Raw genomic sequence first — 20,372 nt, forward strand, 5'->3', positions numbered from 1 at the left:
TCAGAGCCTTCTCTTCTCCAGACTCAACAGCTCCAGCTCTTTCAGTCTGTCCTCATAGGAGAGGTGCTCCAGCCCTCTGATCATCCTTCTCTGGACACATTCCAGCATGTCCATATCCCTCTTGTAATAGAGGCTCCAGAACTGGATGCAGTACTCCAGGTGGGGTCTCACCAGAGCTGAGTAGAGGGGGAGCATCACCTCCCTTGACCTGCTGGCCACACTTCTCTTGATGCAGCCCAGGATCTGGTTGGCTTTCTGGGCTGCAAGTGTACATTGACAGCTCATGTTATTGTTTTGTACAGTCCTCCCAGTTGTAAATCAAAACAGCTCACTCTGCTTCAGCAGGGCTCTACTGATTTATAATCACAGTGGACCTGCTACAAGATCTTTGTTTTTCATTTACCTTTGTCATCTCTAAAATTCATAAGCATCATCCAAGGAGTGTAGCCAAGATTCCAGTCCATTCTTTTGTGGGCCATGTAGGATTGATACCATGAAAGGAGACTATTTGCCTACCATCTTTTCCATAACACCTTCGATTTTTAACTGTTTGCATTCTTTTTCAGCTTATCATGGCAAATACCACTGCTGATCAATATAGTTAGAATCACAATTCTGGTGTTTCTGTGAATCTTATAATGGCGTGAATTTCAATTGTGTGGTGGAAGTAGCTTTTCATCTGACTACATTAGAAATGATCTTAAATATGATGCTGGTTTGGATCATGTTTCCTGATCAGTGTTAATTCTTTTGTTTGATTTTTACATAGTTATCTCTCTCAAGGAAAAAAAGTAACATTAAACTGACTTGAATAACTTAAAATGTAATATATTGATAAATCCCCTTCAACAGCAGTGTGTAGCACTTTTGAGAATAGGAAGCACTGAAGAAAAGTGCTTCAAAGTTTTTATGATGTTTTTCTGAGTCTTTATATTAAAGAATTTACATCAGATACAGAACAAGACTAAGGTGAAAGGGGTAAAAAATAAATGATTTTTAAGCCATTGTGTGAACTCTGCCTTCTTATTCCTTTCAATCCTAAAACAGATGGGAAAGATAAAGAGTAAAGCTGTTCTGAAGGAGCATGTGAATCAGCTAGATATTGCATGCATATTTATTTTAGGCATAGTCCTCAGCCAAAACTGCAGATAATTGTTTGGCATGAAAGAAGGTTAAAAAAACTCTTAAAAAATTTTTGACTTTTTAAACTTGTTTGGGTTTTTTAGTAAGGTGTTTTTGCTTCATATTTTAACTGAACTTTTAATGGGAATTACAGAAATCATTCTCTTTTGTTTCCAAAGAAGATATATCTATTTACTATTGCTTCAAGTACTATTTCTGAAATAGAAATGTATTTCAGTAAACCTGAAATTTGCCCTACAAATCCACTTTTTAATATAAAATTGTGGTGATTAATAGAAGAAATACAAAATTAACCATTTTAGTAAGTTTTTCCTTGTGCTCCTTCTCATATTCTTTTTCTAGGTGAAGTTTTTAAATTCAATGTTCAGAAATGGCTTTCTATTTTAAAAATACATAGCTTTTAGATTTGGTTTTTTTTGTATCACGTATTTGGTGCTAGGCAGGCACTTTATTCCCTTACCTGGAACACAGAGCAACTTTTGATCTATTTATACTTTAGAGGGAGCGCACAAATTTCTGAGTTTCTTAACTGAGAGCAATTATTGATTATCAAGCCAATTATTTTTTAAGATTATGGTAGCACATACAGTTATGGTTATTTGTGGACTGCCTACTTCAGTTCATTTGGATTTTTCTCACTGATCAAACTCTTCCACAGAAACAATTTCTAATATGTGGGTGGCTAGTTAAAAAAACCCTGATATTGTTCAGTTCTACACAAATCCCCAAATTCATCCTTGGCATTTGAAAACTACTGTTTTGATTAAAGCAAGCCTTGCTTTCATTAACTGTACTGCTCTGCTCCAGTGAACTCTTTTAGTGACCATGTGAGGGCAGTAGTTTTCTGGGACGTTACTTGGGCTCTCAGATTTGGTCTTGGTGTTAAGCAGGAGAGGTGGGAAAGTACCAGACACTAGAAGGTTGAAAATGTCAAGACCTGGTAAGGACCAGTATTTGGGCACATATGCATCTGCATTGATAGTTGCTGAAGCTCAAAGGAATGAATCCTCTTTTCTTTATGTCCACTGTGGATAGTGTGAAAAGTAATGGCCTTTTTAATAGTGGCAAGGGAAATTTCACTTAGACATTAGAAACCCCACCTTGTAATGGTAAGGATAATGAGGTACTGGAATAGATTGCCTGGGGAGACAGCAGAAACTCTGTCATCATTAAAGCCTTTAAAGTGCAAACTGGAAAAACACTCATTTGGAATAGCAAAGATCTAGTTGATCTATGGAGGGCAAAGATGAACTGTTGTTCGTGAACCATGAACAGAAGGCCTTTAGAGATCTATTCTATTTTCTTCTCTTCAGTGTTAATTGCTTAGCAGTGTGGGGGATAATATATACTTGTCAAACACAAATCAGATAGACCTGACATAAGCAAAAAATAGCACATATAATTTTTGGGTAGAAAAACATGAATATAAATCATGTAGTGTGGAAGCCCAGTCATATTAGGAAAATAAATCTTCCAAATTTAAAAGTTCTCATACCATGGTGACAATATGTTAGAATACTATATATAAAAAAAAAAAGGACAATTGCAAGGTTAGGAAGAACTCTGTCAATCCTTTTGGTAACTTCAGCAACAATTTTGTTTTCAGCAATAAGAGGAACCAAGTAGAATAGAGCATCTATTTATGCTCAGGATTGTAGAGGCAGAAAATTAAAGTCTGTTCCTTCCCACAATACTTAATTTGCATTATTCCAGCTTTCCAGAGCTATAGCTGAGATCAGACTTCATTTCCTGATCCATACCATATCCAAGTTCAATTAAATCTTTTTCAAGAGGTTTCTGAGTACATCAATCAAAGGGCAGGAAATAGCCTTCTAACTCAGTGCCTTACATGGAAGGGGAGATAGATAAAGACATACAATTATTTCTTTGGTCTCGCCTGGATGGCCATCTCTCGACTCTTCAAGTACAAGCCTGCTGTAATCATTAGGGTATGGTTAATGAAAACAGCTCATTATTGTCTTGGAGATACTGTCCTCTAACAATGCCCTTTGGAATGAAATGTATGCAAATGAAGATTATTTAATTTAGAACTTTTACTATGTGGACCTTGTAAATATGAAAATTTAATTACTAAGTGCAACATTTACTAAGAGGAGCTCTAGCTTTCCTCTTTACCCTACTAAGCAAATAAGAAAATACTGCTTTTGAAGTAGATGCTTACTTAATAGATGCTTCTGTCCAGTGTTTTCTTAAACCTGTAGAGATATACACCAAACCAAATATGCACAGGTTTATCCCCTTATCCAGGAGAGCACTTTGAAAAGGGTCCAACTTTTCCCAGCTTCTGTAAGAGAATTTGCATATCAATCCAGAAGGAAGCAAATTGCTGAGAGAAAAAGTATGGTGCAACAAAACTGCTGGTTGACAGCGTGAGAGCGATGAAGTGCTTTCATAAGCAAATGGTGCATGTCTGATGATATGTTCTCGGGAGGGGATCATCTGAGGCAGGCCTGTACACAGAAGAAATGTTTCAGACAGGAATATTATCCTGCCCATATGGAAGAGAATTTGAACTGTTGGAATAATTGATCGTTTATTGCTTCTGCAGTTCTGATAAATGCAGAAATCCAGAAACTTATTGGGATGGGTCAAACTTTTTTGTGTGTAGGGAAAATCTTGGATGGTCAGAAAAGGTGGAATGCCCCTAGGTAATGAACTATGGTTTTATTTTTAGTCACATGGTCTTGTGAAATAAAAAGATCTCTTTACATATGAAGCCCCTTTAATACTGAAAAATCTCCAAGTTTAATTCCTAGAATAATCAAAACCATTTTTTTTTTTTTACATTTCCTATCTTCTGCTTTTACTTCCTACATTAAAAATCAATATGAATTAAAAAGAAATTTTAGCACCACCAGTTTTTCAGCTGACTCATCAGTGTGGTTTCCTCTTTCACGCCTCATCCTGAGCATAGAATATAAATAGACAGGAAAGTACAGGAACATTTATATTATCACAGCAAGATTTGTGGGCAAATGCAATGTGTTTTGTTATCAGATGACATAAATGGGGAAAAAAAACAAGGAGACAAGATCTCAACTGTATGAGCTCTTCTTCAGATCCAAAAGAGAATTAGCCAATATAAAGAAAGTGCTACTACTGAGTTTATTATATGCTAGTAATATGTTCCTCTGCCTTCAAAATTTCCCTTGATTATGTCCCTGGGTTTTCACTGCTGCTACAGACATAATATTTTGAGCTGGAAACCACAGGACTCCTTGGGATCCTTTTTCAGAAGGATCCTAAAATTTCTTGAAAGACTCATGCTGACTTTAACACCATTTGAACTGGACTCCTATTAAAAACCAGGAAGTTTAGTTCAGCCTCCTATACCTGATCACTAGCCAGAAAAGAGCCAAATGGTCAAAATCTGTTCCACCTTGAGACTCTTTCCCAAGGCATCGCTGATGGGCACACTTTGCTGTTCCTAAGCCAGCCTGTCCTTTCAGCGGCAGCTAAGGGAAGTGCAAAATCCTATTTACAGCAGGAGCAGTACTCAAGATGAGTGCTGTGTCTGTGTGAGGCACATCCCTACCAGTATGGCTCTCCTCAGGAGCATGTATATTTTTGTGGCCTTTTTGAGTTATAGGAGGAACCTGTCCAGGGAAATCTCTGCCTATACTTCATGCTAAACGTGCAGCAGGGCTGCTTCCTCTGTGGAGCGAGTTCATATTACCTCTTTAAGCAAACAGAAATGATACCTGCAGCCTCTGTTAACAAAGCAGAAGTCCATGGCATCAAAGCCTTTCTTCATAAGCGTTTTGGCTGGATGATGTCTGGGAAGGAATCATAATTCAGTGCTTGTTCTGTATTTATGCCGAATCTAACACAGTCCTGGGCTTGACTAAACTGCAAAATGAGACAAAGATTGTAACCTCCCTTCCATCCCTCCCTTGGTCACCTATGGATTGGTGCCTTTCCTCATGAGGAAAGAGTATTTGCAGTCAGGATATTACTGAAATTCTTGTTTATTTGCTAGTGCTTGCGGAAGGTGGGTTAAGGTTCATGTGATACATGTCTGAGCACTAACAAGCTCATTAATTCTGTAGAGTCATCTGGTTTGTGTATTTTAGCCAGGCCATCACTTCTAAGATTTGTGTGTCAGTTAACATCTGATTCTTAACTTTCTCCTTCTTTTTATTTTTTTTTTCAAGTTTCTGTTTTTCTTGTCAGTGTTTTTCTTCTTGAATCTTTGAGCTCCTAATTATCAGCATCTGAACCATTACAATTTTTTCTGGTTTTGCTTTTCTTATTTGGAGTAACTTCAGCTCAGGGACTTTCTCTCATCCCAGCAACATTTTTTTTCTCTGTCTGAAACTTAGCCAGTGTCACACAGCTGTGCTGAAATGAACTGAACCTTGTATTAAAGACAGATAATCCCAGGGCTAAACCTCATGATGTGATAACATGTTCACCTTACACACAAGCAAATGAATATATTCCACAGCTGTGTATATTAGTCTGAACTCAAAAGACAATGTTACTATTTGTGTTTTCAGATGCTTTTTGCTTAGATGTTGAAGCAGCCAGTCTTGCATGAAGTCTTACATGAAGTCTTTTAAACACCACCTCTTTCCCTCATTTTAAGTCACTGCAAAAAAAGAATCCTGAAAAGGGAAAACACAAAGATAGCTGTGTAATGACTCACATTTATCTAGTGATTTTAATCTCTGAAGGCACTTTAAGAAATGTCATAACCACACATAGCCATGTTGTGGTTTGTCCTTCAGTTTATATTACAAATGTCAGACATGAGTCTGGTATTAATCAATATAATTACTACAGCATATAATTATTCTTCCATACTCAGCCTCATGTTTTTCTTTCTTTTTTTTTTTTGGTTTGTTTCTTTCTAATACTAAAGGAGGCTAACCTACACTATGAGAGGAGAAATACCATCATATCAGCTGTGTTGTGTGAGAGTATTTTCCCTGCAATTTTTGTGCTTTATTACCAGCAAGAGAAAGAGCATAACCCTTGCACAGACTATTTTTAGTTCATACACTACTGTATATTCTGTTAAAATCAGCCAGTCAATATTCTGCTGTTTGGGGTGGACAGAGACACCTGGAGCAACCCTTCTCCATTATCATCCAGGATGTGCTGTTTTCAGGAGTAAACGTTAGTGTGGCCTCAGGGTTATGAACTAGTGCCTCTGTGAGTGATTCACAACCTGCAAAAGATAATGCTGTCCTGACTTTTCATAGCTGGATCCTTCAGAAGCTACCCTCGCCTCCTGTAGCTTCTCTAAGTGTTTTCCAATTGTAGCGGTTTCCTTGAGATTTGGCATGAGAGGAATCATCTTGTAGTCCCTCTGTACAATTCCTATCCCATAACCAAATTCTTCTCAGGAGTTCCTGATTGTTATCTCTGGGGCTGAGTGGGTACACCATAATGTGCTCTTATGAAACCATCAAATTTCTGGTGCATGGGGATCGAAGGCTTCCTTTCTCTTATTCTGGCTCAGTATTGATGAGAAGGTACTATAAAGAGAGAGATAAAACTCATAATTGATATAAAGATCTGGGATGCTTCATGAAACCATTTTCACAACTCTGTCAGGACAGTAATAGCAAATTAAGTCACTAAGCTTGTCACATGCTGATCCCAGTGGCTCTAATCATGTTGCTGTGCATCATGGTAAAACTCACAGGCTCAATACATAAGCATAAAAGACTTTTCTGGGACCTCTGCTGAAGCTGTCATCTGTTTTTATGGATAAATATTTTGTGACACAGCTCACATATGACCTGTAGCACAGTGATGTAACATGATTAAAAAGACTGGAATATAATGTGAATGTAGTACCTCACTTTGGACAACTAAACTTTTCTTTGTTAGCCTTGTAGATCTGTCAGTGTATTACAGTTTTATCTCTTTCTTATAATTCTGGCCTTTACTTTTGAAATATGTAGGCTGGTACACATATATGATTGATGAAAAGAATCCAAATTCAATGATGGCTCACAGAACAGCAGACATTAGAATACGTTTGACAGAGACCAAGCCATCTCCTGGAAGTGAAATGAAACTTTTTTTCCCCCCAGAAATTAATGGAAATATTTAATTAAAATTGATAGTGCAATTAGGAGAACTGCATAAAGAGCCTTGCTTGGGAAACAATCATGATAAAATAATGGAGTACCCAAGAATGTTCTGAGCTAGTGAATAACAACTAATGAAAAAACAAATATTGGAATATCAACTTTCCTTCTTTCCTTTGAAGAAGTGCTGTTCTTCTTTGTGATCCATTCCATCCACAGAAGGGTACTTGGTAATTTGGAGAACATTTTTGAAGGAATGTATCTAACATTCCAATTACATCTTGAAGGCTTGGCACAAAGAGAACAGATGAGCAAGATCTTAAAAATGGGGAAATGGAAAATACTTCATCCTTTTTTCCTCCTCTGTCTTCTGAATAATCTGATCTACTGGAGGTATCACAAGGTCTTATTTAGTCGCTATGATTGTCAGATAACAGGTTCTGAAACAAAAATCCCTGTGTATGAGAATCCACTATTTGGTACCTAGTAGCTAAATGAGCTCTCAGATGCATATGTGCCTCAGCTGAACTCAATAGTTTTAAGCAAGTAGTAAGAGTGGAGCGGAGAGGCATTCACTGCTATTGTAGTCAAGCACTTTATGAAGTGATTAATTAGGTAAAACCGTAACGCACCCCAGGCAAATACTGCTGTTAAATAAGTATTCACATGCTATTTATTCAGACACAGTGCTGGGTATTGTATCCTGTTATCCTGTCATTTGGTCCTTTATAATCTATGTAATTGATTCCTGAGTTTAACTACCAATGCAATACACTGTGAAAGGGCAAATGTATTTGTGGGTTTTCTAATCAAGGAGAGAAGAACATGAAGGAAGTCTTCAAATATATACAAAACAGCTGCCAGAGAGGAAGGAATAATTTATTCTCTACAGCTCCTGTAGAAAAAGACATACTGAGTTTAAATTTCAGCAAGTGAGATTTGGTTTAGATATCTAGGAAGCAACTTTGTAAGAGGAAAAAAGACTCTCTTAAAGGAGTTGTTTGGCCTGTGATACTCTGGAATTTCCATCTGCATAACCAGTCCTTGCCAGCAATGGTCTGAGATTAACTTGTCCTGCTATGAGACAAGAGGAAGGACTAGGCAACTCCCAAAGGATTCTGCCAATGTAATTCTATCCTCTAAATTTTCTCAGGTGAAACATATTACACTTCTCCTGTAGTCTCCATCTCCTCATTCCAGCAGGATATTACTGAAATGACAGAAAATCTGCAAAGAAAGCAGAAGCTCAGCTTGCTTCTGGGTGAATAACATCTTCTGGCATTGCATGTATGAATTTCAGGTAAGCTTTAGTCCCCATGCACAAACATGAGGATTGAAGCAGAGTGTAAGAGTCTCTCAGTCTCAGCTATACATGAGAACCTCACCTCACGCTTACCTTTCAGAGGCATGTTGCTCAAATGATAAGCTTTACAAAGTTCTAAAATAGTTTTATTTTTAAGAACTGTACTAAAAGCTCCTTTTTGAAGCATGCATTAAACAAAGTTCTCAGCGAGAAGGTGTATCAAAATGGGTACTGTGAAACCTGCAATCTGAAGAAGCCTCAATAACAAATCAAATTCTCCCTGGCATGGTTTTCTGCAGTGGCATGTGTTTATTCTCTCTGGGGGGTCTTTTCTGCACTCTGTCTGGAATGTAAAAGTAGAAAGAATTTTATTTTCTAAAGTGATGGAAGTATTACTGAAAAGCTTTCTCTGGAATATATGGCAGATGATGGAAAAAAAATCCGATTTTGAAGTAATATTTTGGGAGTGAAATTTGGAATTATAAGAACACATATATCTTTTTTTTAAATACAGACTGTTGATAAAAATTACTCCCAAAATATTTTCTCATTGTCATCAAATCCTGACAGGATCTACAAAGAAACCACTGCTGTAATACCATGCCAACATTGTCTGTGCTTCAGAGCTGTTTAATCCAGGCCTCACAGAGAGTGTAATAATTTTGTAATCAGAAAGCACTTGCACTAGGCCATGTATTTCCTTCAGGCAGTTCTTCCATCCCTAATAATTGAGTCAGCCATGCAGATTCCAGGCAATGGCAAGAAAGTCACTATTTATCCAGAGGTATTTTCCAAAATAACAATAATGACCACGTGTACAATAGGTCTCACCAGGGGCTCACTCTCAGTCTGAGTTTTGCATGCTCCTGAAATGTGAATGTTAAATAGCAATAAATATGCCCCTGTGAAGAACTTGTCCCTTCTCTATAAATATATAGAATATGTATGTGTATAAACCTTAGGTCAGCTATTTCCATTTTATTCTCTCTTTGATTAAAAGTAGTATAAAATCCCCAGGTGGGATAGTGTCCTCTGTGAAGGTAATGCTGGATACTGACTTTGTGGACTTGTGGCCTTTCAGGGGCTAATAAGGCTGAACCTCCCTGTGTATCACTTACATACATCTGCACTCCTGACAACAGTCTTTTGTTCTGCCACATTTCATTTACTCCAGTGTGGGTCCAGATGACACTAATGAGGTTGAAAGTCAGGAAGATGCTGTTAATAAATCTGGTCCAGAAGCCTGGTATGTGTGTGACCTTTAGCTTTCAAATGACCTGTGTAAATTCAGTCCAGTCAATACACCTAGATGGATTGCTGTGTTTCCAGGGCTATGAAATGAGGTTAGAAAATTCCAGGACAAGAGAGATTGATGGAATTGCCTGTCTGAAACTGATCATTGCTGTGATTTGTCTATAGGGACTCACTGATGTGATACCTGGGTCCCTCACACCTAAACATGAACGGATGAAGATCTAGCTGTCTCCTGAAGGTCATTAGAGACCTTAGGTATGTATCATTCCCTGTGTGCCCTGCGCTCTATCTTACTGTGGCTATCCAGACTTTCATTAAAACAGAATATAGACAGAGGTAAACCCAGGAAGATCTCTGTCCTATTGGAGTTGCAGATGGATGCCATGCATGATGTGTGAAGGCACCTAAAACCATACTATGAGATTACATGAGTTTCAGCTAAATCACATTTGGAAAAACTTCTGACACCTCAAGTCAGCACAGAGGAATGTATTTGGTCTTGGAAAAAGCTTGGAAAGGTGCATACATATTTACTCTGTTGAAACATGCTAAAGAGAAAGCTGTAAACTCCACCCATTTAAATGCTCACACTTGACAGAGACATTGGTTAATTTCACAGGTGTGGTTCAAAATGGCAGATGACTTCTGTTTTACTAAGGTTTAATGTAGACTCTAGAAAATAAAATAGAGGTAGAGGTGATTTTGTTAAAGTGTATCTTCTTGCTAGATCCATTTCAAAAGCAATATTGATTAGATTCCCTGAATAACTATAGGAAAATGAGAAGTGAAGAATGATTGTTCTTAGACCGAGATTACAACTAGCCTAATAAATGCCTCTAAAATGGTCAGTTTTGGATGTTTTGGGGGGAAAAAGTAAAAGCTGGGCAGTGCAGCATTATTCTTTCCCTAGGTACATAGCCTCAGTGTTTTATCTTGCTCCTTATCCTTTGGTGAGCAGTGATTTAGAGATTTTCTAAGGTAACTATTGCATTCAAAGCTTGATAGCTGGTCACAGACCTGACTTTATGGTTGATACCTTGTTTAAGGTAACTACATAACACAGAAAATAAATCCATTAACAGCTGTTTGAATTTGGAATATGATCAGGTATTCTGGTAAGAGGCTGATGTAATTTTTCATGTTTCTGCTCCAATGGTGCCACATGTACTTTTGAGGAACGCTTGGGCATCTATGGAGAAAAGCTCTCATGAATAGCAAATATTAAGCTCAAATGCTGGAAAATTCTATTCCATTTAGTATATTATCTATTCCATTTTTGTCATGTGTGGTTCCTTCTTTAGCCATACACTGCATAAATCAACTAAAAAGGGAAGGAGTCATCAGTAAGTACATGGAAGTAGGCCTATACCAACATTCACACTGCAACATACCATTCTCTACATGATCACAATACGTCTGGAGTGAAAATGCACAGAAGACAAGAAACTTGTTTAACAAACACAGCTTAAAAACAAGAAAACAATTGTATGATTACTGGACTGTGATCAAAATGTTAGCTTCTATTCTTTTTCATTGAAAGAGGACAAGATTAATTATTAATACTACTTGAACTGTAAGTGTTAGCATGTCAAAAGCACCCCAGCTAGTGTCAAACTTCCATGTCCTTTCCAATAGGCATGAGGTCTGACCAGTTCAGCAGGTGCATTCTTACCTCAGCAGTGATTCTGCACATGTGTAGACACCATGACCATATCATTAAAAATAAACCTTTTATGCTGTTTTGCAAAATTTTTTTTTTCAGATTTTGAGACAAAAGACCAGTACCAATGATAGCTCTATCACTGACCACAAACACATCAGACGTTTGGACGAATGTAACTCAATAAGGATCTTAGAGCTAGGAAACTGATGGAAATGATTGATCCATGGATAAAGATCAATGCAGAGATAGTTAAGAAGTCTGAATTAATTTTTCAAGCTTCAAACTCCTCTTAAACCTAAGATCTGTCCTCTTAAGACAATCTCTGAAAGGCCTCACATATGATACTATTTTTATGAAAGGTTTTTTCTTCTCTGCATGCTAATTAACTTCAGTTGTCAAAAGTATGTTTTATGTATCATAATTTTTTTCAAGCAATGTTTTGACTAGTTAGCCGCCAGGATGGTAAACATTCACAATACCTGAGGGTTTAAGTAGCATATGGATAATTGTCTACCTCATGTATTTTTACAATTTTATGCATTTATATTAATGTTACAGTCTCATTGCTGAAAATTCTTTAAGAGCATAAGCCCACTCCTTCCAGTTAAATATGCTTTGATACATACAAACACTCAGTTGTCAGTTATGATACTGTCTTCAGATGCAAATTAATAGAAGAGCAAAATCAAGGACCTTCAATAACTGGTCTTTTCATAATCTTCTAGTAATAAGATGATTCTGCCAGAGAATATCAGTTAGAGGGAAAGAAACAGAAATATAATGGAAAACGTTCCACTACAATAAGGTAATGAAAACAAATTCTTATGTGCAACTGATGCCAAGATGATGTTAGATACCCAATGTTTTCCCCATGGACTTCAACAGTAAAGTGCATTTTTCTTTAGTAATATAACAGGAGATGGTAAGTTAGCAGCATTGGTCATTTAAAGTATATGACTTAGGATGTAATGATACAAAGAAATGTTTAAAAGATCCAATGGCAACAATGACAAATTAAGGCCATTCTGACAAAAATAATTAAATGCAGTTACAGAGAAAATATCATTTAAGGGGATCAGGAGAATTAGTTATTTAAATTCAGCTATACAAACAGAGTTTTTCAGTTTCAGACTTTATAGAGTTTATGATCTTATATTCATCCAAACTACTGCCTTCTGCCACTGGAATGAAGTATTAACAATACAATTGACATTCTAGTTAGTCTCCATTCAACCTCAAACTTTAATAGAAATAACCTGTCGGATTTGACTGAGTGTGATATCACTAGAGAAGCCTTGAATTTCAAGTGGCTGGATAAGGAAAATTGCGTAGTTTGTGAAGGCAGTTTTGAACAAAATAGGAATTTTGCTTCTATCCAATTTAGCTGTCAAAAGGCCACTTCTAATACTTTCATAAAGCTATTTGCCTACAGAGGAAAGATAAAGATCTGGAAAATAAAACCAAAGCAAAACAAGGTAATCTCAAAGTAAATAGCCAAAACAAAAGAAGTCAGAATAATTTTTTTGTCGTTTTTAATTCCTTTTGTTTTGAGTTTAATTTGTGTATGTGCTATTTCTTGATGGAGTTTTGAAATGTTAAAAACTGATTAAGATTTATTCCAATTGATTACTGGATTGCAGCAAGGTTATTAAACATTAATTTTAGTTAAGATTTTAAACTGGTGACGTAAATTAATGATAAGCAAATTAAAAACCTATTTTTTTGAGATTGTAGGGAGACATATCAAAATAGATATAAAAATTATAATCAGAAAAAATTATAATTCAGAGCTGATTCAGGGTTTGGATTTTTTACAAGATGAAGAAAAAGTCTCCTTCCTAGCAAAAATGCTGTTTCTTCTATTGATGCTTGCAGAAAATAATGATTTGCACTGCTTGATCACTCACAATTTGATCCTGAAAATTAATGCCATGTTTATGACATGGTGTTATGTGAAAAGGTGATCGGTAGTTACCTCGTTAGAGAATAATTTCACATTAAAGACACAGAAGAGAAACTTTTTTCTTCCCTCTCTGCAGTCCTACATAGGATGCAATATTTTCACTACATATAATTAAAATATGGAAACAATAGGCATCCTATAGATGCTTTTGAAGATATTTTTTCTGTTTTTCATCAGATCTCATGTGATACTGGACAGTGTGTTCACACATAGGGTTTTAAATGAGAGTTTTTTTGGTCATTATAATACTGCCTTTTTGCCCATCATGTTCCTATATTATGCACTATGGAGGCTGTAACACAGATGTAGAAACATCTTAAAAAGATGACAATACTCATTCTTGTGAGAACTGAAAATGTTTCTCAATCAAAATCTGAGAACTTTCTGAATAAAAGACATTCACTTAGCTCATTGCCCCATTAAAAATGCTCCCTGAAGACATTTTCTGTTTCTTACATCTTGATGGAGAGTGGGCAGCAGAAAAGATGCCAGTACTGTTGTCTTTCTGTTCCTAGTGCTTTAGCTCAGGATCACAAATCACTTGGGTAAAAATGTTGAGTATGCTTACAGAAATCCTTCTTCAGAACTTGGCTTGTGTCCCTTTTCCAAGCAGTTGCCCCACCACAGGGCTGAGCAACAGTCAAGAATGGTAAATACAATGGTCTGCTATACACTTCCCTCTGGAACACATTACATGCAACTTTTTAGCTTTTTGGATTATTCCTCTTGTATCTTGGGTTTCAAAAAGAGTTGTTAATGGTAAGAAAGCAAGAGAGAACCACAGGGAAGAATGGAAAGGCTTTTGTACCTAAAGAAAGGGTTCTGTCTTTGTAAGAACACAGATAGAAATCTGCCTTCTGGAAGGGAGGAGTTTAATTGTTCGGGAGCAGGGGGTCAGTATTTGATGTGGGAGGAAAACAAATATTTGCCACTGTTTCAGTCTGCCTATACATCAGCAATGTCCTAATTCCTTATTTGCTAAGCTTCATGACAGTATCTTCAGAAAGATGAGAGCCACAAGACATGTAACAGACTGGGCTAGCAATAGTTCACAAGGGAAGCTCCCTGCAGCTGCTGTGAGGAAGACACTGGAGTGGATTGGTATGGGAATGTAGCACAGGACTCCTCAGTGCCTTTGAACTGAGTTGCTGTTGTCTGCCTATGTTAGTCAAGGCAGATTTTGATTAATCAGTCTCTGCTGGTGATGAATCAGGTCATCAGAGCTGTGTATGTACTGTATGGGAGCTACAAGCAAGGAGGCAGCTACCCAGTGGCCATGCCTGCTGTATGCCATGGTCTTTAAGTGGTTTGAAGGACCTCTTATCCTTTGGAGGCATCACTACTAATTAATGCCTTCCCTTCATAGGCAGCTGCGTTCAGTCAGAGCTGTTATGGTATATATGTGTGTGCTGGCTGATGCAAATTCTCATGGGGGTCTCGGGTGGCTTCTTTGGAGCCAGTTCCTGACTTATCATTTTCCAGTGGCATGTTTCAGCTTGTGGTGTTGGGAAAAGGAATTGCCAGTAAATTCAGCTTGGGTACACTGCTTACAGGTTCTCGGAAATGGCAAGTTTACAGTAGGTTTGCTCTTATTATAGGGTGGCAGCATCTCCTCTTCTATGAATATGACATCTCACAGTAAAAAGAGATGTGAATGTGATGGAATGTCATCTGCCACCTGGTATGGATAGGGCTTGTATACAAATTATGTAAAAAATACAGTAAGCTGAAACAGAATATTTTACTGAGAGAGGGAGCCTGATTTACTTGCATGGATTATTGCCTTTTTCATCAGGTAAAGACAAGAATATCCAAGGGAGTTAATTCATTCTGTTTCACTACAACAGGCACATTAACAACTTGGAAATGAAGAACTGTTATCATCATAAAATAGAGAAGAAACAGCAGGAAATAGTGGGATACATTATTACTAACAACATTAAAGAAAATTAAATAGTTTAACTCTTTTCCTAAATTGTGTCCATCACTCTGTGTGAATAGTTCTGTTGACATCAGTAAAGTTAGTCCTGCTCTTTTTCACTGTTTTGCTGAACAAGATCCCAAAATGACAGCATGCAACAAAGCATAACTCATGATATTTTGGAGGGAAGATAACAGTTCCTCTAAGCTTTACATTAATTAACATTAACAATAGTTTCCTCTTTCCATAGGAAAGACTGTTCCTAATCCAGCAACCAATTAAAAACATCATTATTTTGCTGTCACCTTTGTACTAGATCCTTTTTCTTCTGGTTGACAAGTGAGATAACAGACAAGGAGGCTATCCACCTGAGATGCAGCTTTCCTTTCCTTTAGAATGATCTATACAAATTCCATTCTTGGCAGACTGGTTGGGTTAAAACAGTTTTTGCTTCTCATATTCAGCTACAGAACAGGTTTGCTTCTATTTCCTTGACCCATGTTATTTTAGAGAACACTTGTGAGACTTAGGAGAAAACAAAAACTCAGCTCACCTCCCAGGCTATAAAGGACACATAAGCAGGATTCATACAGGAGAGAAACTGCTGAGAAGCAGCAGGCTGAGAAGAAAGCAAACAAACAAACAGCTTAAGTCAAAGACTTGTCAGCCTCAGCAGGACACTAAGAGGGTAGATTTTGCCTGCTTGCTTGAAGTAGTCAAGTCTTAGAGCAGTTCTCACTGTCCCAATTAAATTGCAGACAGCTGTTTACTTCACTGAGAAGAGAGAAGGAGGGAGGCAGTTACTGTGAAAGGAGAGAGGCAGAATTTGAAGCATGAAAGTGGCAATATACTGGTTCAGGGGTCAGAGTCATAGTGAGCTCCAGACACAGGAAAACTTCCACAGGGGATTTACTCTTTTTTTTTTTTTTTTTTTTTTTTTTTTAACAAGGGTGATTCAGTACTGATGCTTCTGAAAACCTGATGGAGGTGGAAGAAAGTATTACTGGAAATGGTTGTTAAGAAGGTTGCAGTCTTCTAGAATGCTAATTATACTTTGTGAAAATTTACATTTTGTTAGAGCTGCTTGAGGTCAGCAATTTCCTCCTCTGTGTTGGGAAGGACTGCTTGGACTTCTCAAAGCAGGTCAATGCTTGCTAGAGCCAAGGAACCACAGGTATAACTAAAACTCTTCTTTTGCTTCAGTGTGTATTCTGCTGGGTCTTTGCTGTTTTGAATCCTAGGATGAGCTCAGTTCTCCTGGGTAACTGCTAACAGGAGATGTCTCGTATACATTGACCCAGAGTTTCATAATATTTTTTCCGTTTTTATTTGTCTTAGATTTAAGAACCAAGAGTGAAGTTTACTTTAATTCTTCTACATGAAGGTTTGAATAAAGGCCCAAACTGATTCTAAGATTTCCTGTAGGGGAGAACTGCAGCCCCTAACATCTGTAAAGTGAGTGAGAAGAAACCAAAGTCCATTTTTCCATCTAAAATACATATTTCTTTCAAGAACACATATTTTCCTAACATATTATAGACATGCACAAGTTCTGTTTTCATTCAGCACATGCTATACTCAGGTTTGGGTGGTTTTTTGTTTGTTTTTTTTTTTTTTTAGTTTATGGACAGAACAGATGATAGAAGTTGTTGTACTAGTGACTGTATATCAGGTATGCTTTGAAAGAGATTCTTGTGGAAGAAGATCTATCAGTTTTCATGAAGGCCTAAAACAGTCAGTATTCTCACTCCAAAAGTTCGTCTGTGGAGCTTGGATTTAAATATAGTGGGTGACCACCTAAATGGCTGCACAGGAGCATCTCAGCTGTGATGGTGAAAGTGAAAATTATAAACTTAGAGTCTCAAATAAGTTGGAAAAGTGCAGACTAACTTGACTGTACCTCTTAATTAGCCACAGACCACTCTTGTGAATAGGTTCCTAATTATTGCAGAGTTTGAGGTCAGAAGATTTAAAGTAGATATTTAAACCTACTTGTTCATCAGACTGCCTGAATAACTAGGATATCATGAATGCAGTGGACAAGCTCCTTCTCATCTCTACTCTTGCATATGTTTCACTTTACCTCAGTAATTAAACATTCATTGGACAAGAAAGAGGTTAGGGAAGTCAAGCATGAGAAAGGAAAGCCAGGTTACTGCTCCAGTGGTTATTTAATTAGTGAAACAAAGTTGGACAGTTTCAGAAGACACAGCTGATGAGATCTAATAAGCTTGTTGACTCATACACTGCTGGAGAGACCAAAACTTGTGTTGGAGTCTCCTGTCCATATTAAGCAGTCTGAGGCCAGTGAATGAGTCCTTTGCAAATAACTACCATAACTTGTGAGAAAAGGATTTGTGAAATCAAATCTACTTGAAGAGGCGGTTGGAGAGTGAAAGTTATTTCAAATACAGTTACCAATGTTTGCATTCTTTAGGTAGGCTAAGATAAGATCCTCTTGTGGATGAAAATGGAGCCTATCAGCATCATTTCATTTCAAATACTAATTTTTAAATCATATTGAAATTCCACAGAGATTGTTTGGCATATGTTGATAAAATGCCGTCTGAAGAGTGTATAGAAGTAATCTGATGAGGATTGTATCAGAAAAGGAAGAAAAGGACATTTCGTTGCTCTTTATAGCACATAATACTGTTTTTTTATGGATTTAAAACCTTCTAATGGCTTTTTCCTCTAAGGGATTCATCACCTGTTCAATCATTTACACTCTGCTTAACAGTGCTGCAGTATCATATAAATGCTATAAAAATTGCTCTAGTTTAGTAAAGTCTCTCACACTATGATTTATCCTTGCAAGTCTCTTCTCAGAGATATTTTTCCAGCCTACAAAGAAGGCAGGCAGAGAAGCTCCTAGAGTTCTTTCCAAGCACTAAATCACAAGCACTAGATATTCTGAGAGAATGGGCAGAAAATCTGTCACATTTAGACTGAGATTTCTGTGTTCATGAAAGTGAATGACATAAACTCATCAACTGGGGATGTATTTCTTTATCAATCAGCAGTTGTATTCTGATTTCTCTGCTGTTAAATATCTCCCAGACTCAGGAGGATGCTGGAAAGAGAATGACAAAGTGATGAGGGAATAAAACAGTGAAGCAGGGCTGGGGTTTTGTGAGCTTTCCCCTGCTAGATCATTGATTCAAATATAAGTTAAGAGAGACAAAAAGCAGTTACCAAATATTTAGTTGCTTTGGAGAGATATTTTGAACATTTTCAGTCTGTTTGCTATGTGTTAGAAAAGACATGCCCCTGTGTCAAAATGAACATTACAGATCACACCATCTGCAGAAAATCTGATGCATCAGAATTAGATTCACAGCCTTGGAGATGAGGCTTTTAGGAAACTGGGAAAGCAGCATTCAAAAAGGCTTGGGACATCTATTCTCCTAAAATGTCTAATCCTGTGCTTTCTCTAGGAACTGTTGCAAGAAGAAGAAAAATCAAATGTATCTTGAAAAAACAGCAAACCAAATTGTGGTTATATGCATTAAAATGATCATGAAGAACTCAGGAGCAGTTTGAATTATTCAGATATTTTCTTCATACATTTTCATTTCGCAATGTGCTTGCTAAAGGATAATATTTCTTTTTTTTTTTTTTTTTAATCAGACCACTGGGGATGAAAAGTGGTTGACACAGGGGAGTACATCCTGTGTCAGAGTAAATTCCTCATATATAATTCAGAGTGTGAGTCCTTGAGGTAAGGACCAAACTATGTAGAGTGGTATATGAACACTTAAACTGTGTGGCTGAAATGGGATAATTTTGGTGATACTTCTACCAACCATCTTAGAGCATTAGACAAGCACTTTTTGAATGAAGTTAACTCTGGACAAGGAGTTTTCATTCCCAGAGGTTTGCAGCACCACTTCTACCACCATGCATTAATGCATAAATATGCATAGCCTGTGAGATTTGTGTTGGATATGTCTAATCCCATTGCATCCTGCTGTTTGACAGCACAAACCAGTGCCCTCTGCCCTCAGCTGCATCCAGACCCTGTGAGCTGCTGACAGCTCCTCGGATGCTGCATGGGCTCTGTGGGGTGGCTGGGGAGACAGCCAAGACAGCGAGAGCCCAAGCGAATCGCTGAAAAGAAGCAATAGCCAGGCCCTGAGAAAAGAGTATCACAAAATGCTGAGCTCTTCACATTTCCAGGGAGGTTGTTAACAATTTTAATGGTAATTTCCACACTGCCAATGCTTCTGTCTGCTGATTCTTTCAGGACTCCCTACCCTTGACTTGGGAACCCATCTGCCTTTTAAATTCAATGTTTATCCCTACTTACTTCTTGCATTTGTTGTCCTTTGTGACATCCCCATTTTCCCACTCATATTTCACGTTTTTCAGGTTCAAGTGTATATTTTGTCCTCTTTCCTAAAATAATGCATATCCCTATTGATTCATCCTTGTGATGGTTTGAAACTGTCTTTTTAATTTTTCTTCTCAAAGTTCAAGCAGAGAAAGTGAAAGAGTGTAAATAAGTCACTATTGGGTGTAAGAAAGCAAAATAATGATTGTTCTAAACACTTCCATTGGATAGACAGAAATGTTTAAGAACTATTACTCAAAACAAAGTTGGCACTCTGCATTCTGCAGTCAGGGCAGTTGCTGGGCTGTTTGGCTGCTGATTCTTCTTCTCTTCTGGCTGAAGATAACACACACTGACCTTGGCAGCTAAGTTAACAACTTCTCTGCTTTAGCTAACTCTGCTTTCTGCCAGGGGGGTCTCGGGGAGGAGGCTTCTGGGAGAGAGGCCCCTTGGGAAAGGTCCCCTTTAGGGGGGGAAGCAAAGGGAGCTTGGTTGTGCTTTTCTGTTGATTGTATATATTTGTAAATGTTGTGAATTTTGTATATGTGTACATATTCATTGTATTTCATCATAGATTGTAGATTCTGCTTGTAAATACAGCTTTCATTTGCTTCCTGACTGAGGTAGCCTGGTTAGTGTTGGTGGGGGGGAAATTTCAGCTCACACTGACACAATCCTTATCATCAAGATCATAATTATTGTTGAGTCAGATAATTTTGGCCAGTTT

This window comes from Indicator indicator, chromosome 5 (assembly GCF_027791375.1).
Source record: "Indicator indicator isolate 239-I01 chromosome 5, UM_Iind_1.1, whole genome shotgun sequence".
Lineage (NCBI taxonomy): Eukaryota > Metazoa > Chordata > Aves > Piciformes > Indicatoridae > Indicator > Indicator indicator.